The following is a 6,026-nucleotide window of genomic DNA, read 5'->3' as shown; positions in this document are numbered from 1 at the left end:
GGCTGGCCGGGCACAGAGATTTCGTTTCCGAGTCAGAACTAAGAAAGTATTCACTATAGAGTATTCACTATAAAGTTGTGTCTTTTGACAGGTAGAACGCTGTGTCTTAAGTGTTTTTTTTTTTTATACAAAAGTAAAACCCCCCCAAAAAAAATTCAATGTGACCTGTGCAAGGACTCTCAAAGACCCAGGTTATGTGTCCTCAATGTGTTCTCCTTACGCGCTTGGTTAGGTGTGCAGGGATTGGGGGGATATGTGCTAGGTCAGATGCAGAGTTGCAACAAGGTAGCGTTGCCTATGTTACTGACAGACGAGTTATTTTTGGGAAATACACTGCGGTACACAGAACAAATAAGAGGCCCACTGGCCCATAAGGAGATTACTAAAATCTAACCAACGTGTGTGAGAAAAGGACTGAAAAGAGGAAGGCTCTCCCCCACCCACCGTACCATCTGGCGTAAAAAAGAGGGCAGGGGACAGGGAAAACGGTAGAAAAACTTTGTCATTTAGAAACAACAAATACGGAGATATTTATAGCAGAGACAAAAGAGGAAAAATTATGCACTATATAATCACTAATACATAAATATGAAAATGAAAAAAAGAATACACAGTTACAAAAGGTTCTCATAGTTACGCAGTCATCCCACCGTCATCAGTATACACGTTAGTCTTGAAATAAAGCACACTCAGTTAAAAATCTGGGCCTGTCCGGGATTTGAACCCGGGACCTCCTGCACCCAAAGCGGGAATCATACCCCTAGACCAACAGGCCGTACACAGCACCGGCGTTACCTAAGCACTGGTCACAGATCCGGCCAAGAAAATAAATTAACTACAGCTCCACGGAGTAACACCAAACGCGACGAAATCGAAACCGAGATATTGGAGGATATAATAATTAATTGCAGACATGACGCCTTCCGAGTTCCTCCATGAAGCGTCTCATATTATTTTCATGACAATGCTCCGACGGAGAAAAAATCCTTGTCTAACTTTCATTTTCTCGGCTAATCAATTCTTATCGTTCCTTCGGCGTTACTACACGGACAGCCTCAGTTAAGCTACCGCAGATAGACGAGGGGGAGCTTTTTCTTTACAGCAAGTTACTGTATACAGGATGTTAACTGTACACCACTGAAAGGGAGGCGTCAGAGGCCAAATAATATACCGTACAATAACTAAAGGGGAAGCGTTTCATTCACAATCTGTCATAATGTGAACTGTATGGAGATGGAATAGTTATCAGCATGAGGTAAGTGGAGATCTAGAAAAAATAAATAAATAAATAAAACCGAGAACCACGGGGAAGGATAACAGAGAAAGCTTCTTGGGGAAAACATGACGAATGAATTAAGGAAAAGTCTGAGTTAACAGAAGAATGAACAAATGGATGAAAGGGAAAAATAATTTTATGTAAGAGAGGGGACACTACGCATGCAAACTGGAAAACAGAATAGAGAGAGGAAGATCGAAAAGGAGAAGGAATAATAAAACAAAGAGTTAGAGAGAGAGAGAGAGAGAGAGAGAGAGAGAGAGAGAGAGAGAGAGGGGGGGGGGGGGGCTTTGATGTGCTTTGTCGTGATAACCCTGGATGAAATCTGGAATTAGGCATATGGAAACACAGTCGTACCATTCCTCGTACTTACAATCTTGTGTGTGTGTGTGTGTGTGTGTGTGTGTGTGTGTGTGTGTGTGTGTGTGTGTGTGTGTGTGTGTGTGTGTGTGTGCGTGCGTGCGTGCGTGCGTGCGTGCGTGCGTGCGTGCGTGTGCGTGTGCGTGTGTGTGTGTGTGTGTGTGTGTGTGTGTGTGTGTGTGTGTGTGTGTGTGTGTGTGTGTGTGTCTCTCTCTCTCTCTCTCTCTCTCAAGACAGCTTAGGGCCAAGGCTAAGTATGGGAGGCAGAGGTCAAGAGACAGGCGCTGGAGGTGAGCAGCTGCAGTATGTTAGCAATCTAATATGCTGGGTCAACTGGATTTGAAGAGGAGGAGGAGGAGGAGGAGGAGGTTAGAGAAGTACAGTGGAATATATAAAAATGCAAGAGAATAAGTGAAAGAAAAAAATGTGTCAGGGAGATGCGAGCTGGTGGTAATGAAAAAATGTGACAAGGAAGGCATCCAAGAATGATAAATTACTGACAGTGCTATTGCCCAGTGCCACATCTTTAGAGTGGAGGCCTTAATTCCTCAGTTCATTATGTCTCTTATTTGTTCTGATCCCTGTTTTCCATGACATACCGTCTATTTAAGGCCACATATCTTTACCATGATATTGCAGTTGATCACGAATATTATACAAAAGGTAAAGGGTATAAATTAGTAAACGTATACGGTCAAAAGAACCGAAGAATTTTCCCTAAAAAATATTTGTAAAAATCTTTGAATCTGAACTTCCCTAAGATAGATCAGACCGCGATACACCACAAACAACCTTAATATATAATTTCGTTTGACCAAGGTTCCTGTTCTTATTCTTTTTTGGTTTCTTTTTCAGGAAACTGTAAGGGGAGTACAAAGTTTTCCCACGTCTTTTTTTTTTTTTTTTTTTTTTTTTTTAACTATATTTTCGTTACGACAGCGCACTGGTCATACTATGTTTGTGAATCTCTGGACTGACTTGTAACGGTAATTTACGAGACTCTTGCCATAAATCCCTACCTAAACAAGTCTATGGCTGGAAAATACCGCATTTTAGTGAAGCCTTTTATGTCTTCCCGTGCAGATTACAATCGATGAAATTACGGTTCAACCTCGCATTGGTGTTAGTGAATTTCTTTTGGAGATTATGAAAAATCTTGTGTTCCATTTTGCTATGTCGTGCAAGACGACTATGTCAGATTTTCTAAACGGCATGGTAGTCCTTATTACTCTATCCTGGCAGTTTGGAGTGAAGGGCCTGTTGAGGTGTGGGGGAGTGGGAGGATGGCCGTTACAACAACTCTACTGTTTTATTACAACACAGTGTACCGACTAGGCCGGAGACGATGTTAATTTACGCATTAGTTTTTCATACATCAAACTCCACCTCGAGACTTTTCTTGTATCTCCAGTGATTACAACACTTGCTGTGACGGCTGCCGGATACACATGGCGTCAAGTCTACAGTACTGTACTAGTATTAGGGCTTCAGGGTCACATCAATAACCCCTCGCTGCCTGGGCCATTTTTTTTTCTTTTAGCTTTTTTCAAATCTTTCACGGCCTCTGTTTCCAATTCATCCTCGTCCCACTTTTCACTTGCGATAATTGCGACTTTGAAAGATTCACTTAAACTTGGCCCAGATTTTCATCAACTGCAACTTACATCACGTAGCTCATAGGCAGAATAAGATAATGAAATGGCTCTAAATCCTTTCCACACCACCTCTTCATGACTAGCATCGTAATCTAGTTTTGATATACTGTCACAACAGAGCACTGAAGATGTAAGGATGGTAATTTCAGGCCACGTTAAATGAACAGAGTATAGTATGTGATGTGGTAGTCTGGTGCGGCAGTGTGTAAAACTGAGGTATAGTAGTGTGATGTGGCAGTCTGAGGTGTGGCAGTGTGTGTAATGATAGTGTGAGATGTGACAGTTTGTGGTGTGGAAGCCTGGTGTTGCAGTGTATGGCGTGACAATTTGTAGTTTGGCAATCTGTACACAGAACACAGATAATATTAATAACAGAAGGTGTACTGGCCCACAAACATATTAATTTAAAATATTTACCCAACGTGTGTGGTGTGGGTAAGTAAATGTTTAGTGCAGAAGTATGTGCTATGACAGTCTAGTGCACCAGTGTGTGTGTTGTGATGTATTTTCCACAGAACAGCGACTTTTCTAACACTCTGTAGGCCTACTGTATATGCAACAAGATTCTTTAGCTCACCTACTACATTGATGTCTTATATATATTCCTGTTTCAGGTTGACGCTTTAGCTTAGCCTTACAGAGAATTGAAATTGGTAGGGGTAAATAGCTTTTAGCATTCCCTATGGTGCGACGTCTCTCCTGAAAGCATAATCATTAGTAGGCAGGTTGAGAAAGACGTCCTCGAATGGAAGAGTTTAATTCTTTGTGCCGATAATTCTTTCTTTAAAACACATCGTCAAAGTACAGTTGGTAATAATGAAATGATTATGAAAATGCACTCCGACTTTTCTCCGGCTGCTATAGTTTGTGAAGGTTGGTCTCGAGAAAAGGGCCACCTGACCTTTCTGTCATTACTCATTAACAACCTATCCTCACAAATGCTACCCTCCCTCACACACTCAACATTCTTGCCATCCTCCTTTTTGTTTTCAATGTTCTTTTGTTATTTGTAATTCTGTTGTTTCCAAATCTTATCCAGTATTTCCTTACTTATTAAAAAAAAAAAAAAATCATCAGCCATCAAACCTTGCCAAAATTGCTGTTCTTTGGAAAATCTGAAATCGAGAAGGCACATGTCCACCACAAAGCTATGATCCAATCAAGTCTCTTGCCTCCTATTCCGCGCCTTCATATCCATTTGGAAAATGATTTCTGTTTTTCCTCCATCAGTCATTCTCCATCCATTTTGTACCTCCACCTTTCGCTCTCGTTTTATGTTCTCTCTTAATCCCATTCCAGGACGGCAAAAACAAAAACAATCCATTAGGCATTAGTTTTTCACTGAGAGACACAGGTTACAATCGGTCGCTCATTGTCTGTGTAGTTTCCAATGCACCGCCAGACAAAAGGGCTAATGGATGTCGACTGCCCTATGTCTCCCCCCTCCCCTCCTTTTTGTCTCTCTATCCGCAACCTCCCTCCTCTCCTTCCCCTGCCTCCCCTCTCCTCCCACCTCCATGCCCCGTGTCTCCCTCCTCCCTTTCCTTTTGTTTCTCTCTCTCCCCAGCCTCCCTCCTCTCCCTCTCCTTCCCCTGTCTCCCTGCTCCTCCCACCTCCACCACTGCCTCTTTGTTAGCTAGCTCTTCACCCAGGTCCAAGTAACTCTGTACTCTCGTTCTCCCCTTTCCTTAACCTATCATAACATAACTAAAAATAACCTAATATGATTTATAGACCCTAACCTGCATTAATCTAATCAAACTAAAATTAACCTGATCAACTTAAGCCATCCTAACCACCCACCTTCATACGTCTCTAACTTTTCTGTCTCACTCCAACTTACTGCAAGCTTAACAAACCAACATACCTTACCCTAACCAGACTAATTTAAAACAGTCTAATATAACCTGTCTTTACGCAGCTAAACTGAAGCAAACCTAACTAGCCACCGATATGCGAATTATTAACCCACAACTGAACCATTCCTTATACACAGACCGTATTTGACCAATTTAACTACCTTAATCTAACTTGGACCACACCACCAAGTCTCCCTTCACTTCCGTCTAAGAATAACTGAACAAAAAAAAATGCAGGACGTAATTTACCCTTTCAATTACAATTACACGGCTCAGTATAAATCATTATTACACTCAGCCTATCCATATCCGGTATCATAAATTCCCCCGTGTTTTACCAGTGCTATCCTATAATATCATAAAATGCCACGCTTTCCCATTACCAAATCCACATCAATATTACCTTAGAGTATTTAAATAATCTCTCTGAGCATGCGTGTACAATGGTCGTTTTACTTTAACTTGCCCCAAATTTTTATCCTTTTGTAGCCTATTTCTCGTAGCTCAGTGGCAGAATAAGACAATACTGTGGCACTACATCCTTTCCACAGCATCCCTTCATGACCTGCATAATAATTTGGCGTTTATCTCTTGTTACAACTCAGTGCTCAAGATGGGGAGATGGCAATTTTAGACCAAGTTAAAGTGAAACAGTATAATAAGCTACTCTAGTCTAGAATACCGTTGAACACCGTGTGCCTGCGAAGAGCATTGACGAAGGTTGTGAAACAACATATGCAAGGAAATCTGACATCTGAGGGAGGGGTTAAGTATCAATGTCATGGTGATAGATGCGTGTAGCATGTTCAGTGAATGTGTGGACAGACTTACAGCAGAGGCAAAGCAAGAGTGAAGCTGGAGAGAAGCTGGTGAGGA

The 6,026-nt window shown here is 41.7% G+C and overlaps 1 non-coding gene across 1 annotated transcript; it reads right to left on the bottom strand.

The window, feature by feature from the left end:
* Window positions 1–703: 703 nt before the first annotated feature.
* TRNAP-UGG (transfer RNA proline (anticodon UGG)) lies at window positions 704–775 on the bottom strand. Its single transcript has one exon. It is a non-coding gene; the product is annotated as a tRNA-Pro (tRNA).
* Between the last annotated feature and the right edge of the window lie 5,251 nt (window positions 776–6,026).

Source organism: Coenobita brevimanus, chromosome 93, assembly GCF_032717465.1.
Source record: "Coenobita brevimanus isolate Jiangsu-jjx chromosome 93, ASM3271746v2, whole genome shotgun sequence".
Lineage (NCBI taxonomy): Eukaryota > Metazoa > Arthropoda > Malacostraca > Decapoda > Coenobitidae > Coenobita > Coenobita brevimanus.
This window is presented reverse-complemented; position numbering and strand designations above follow the sequence as displayed.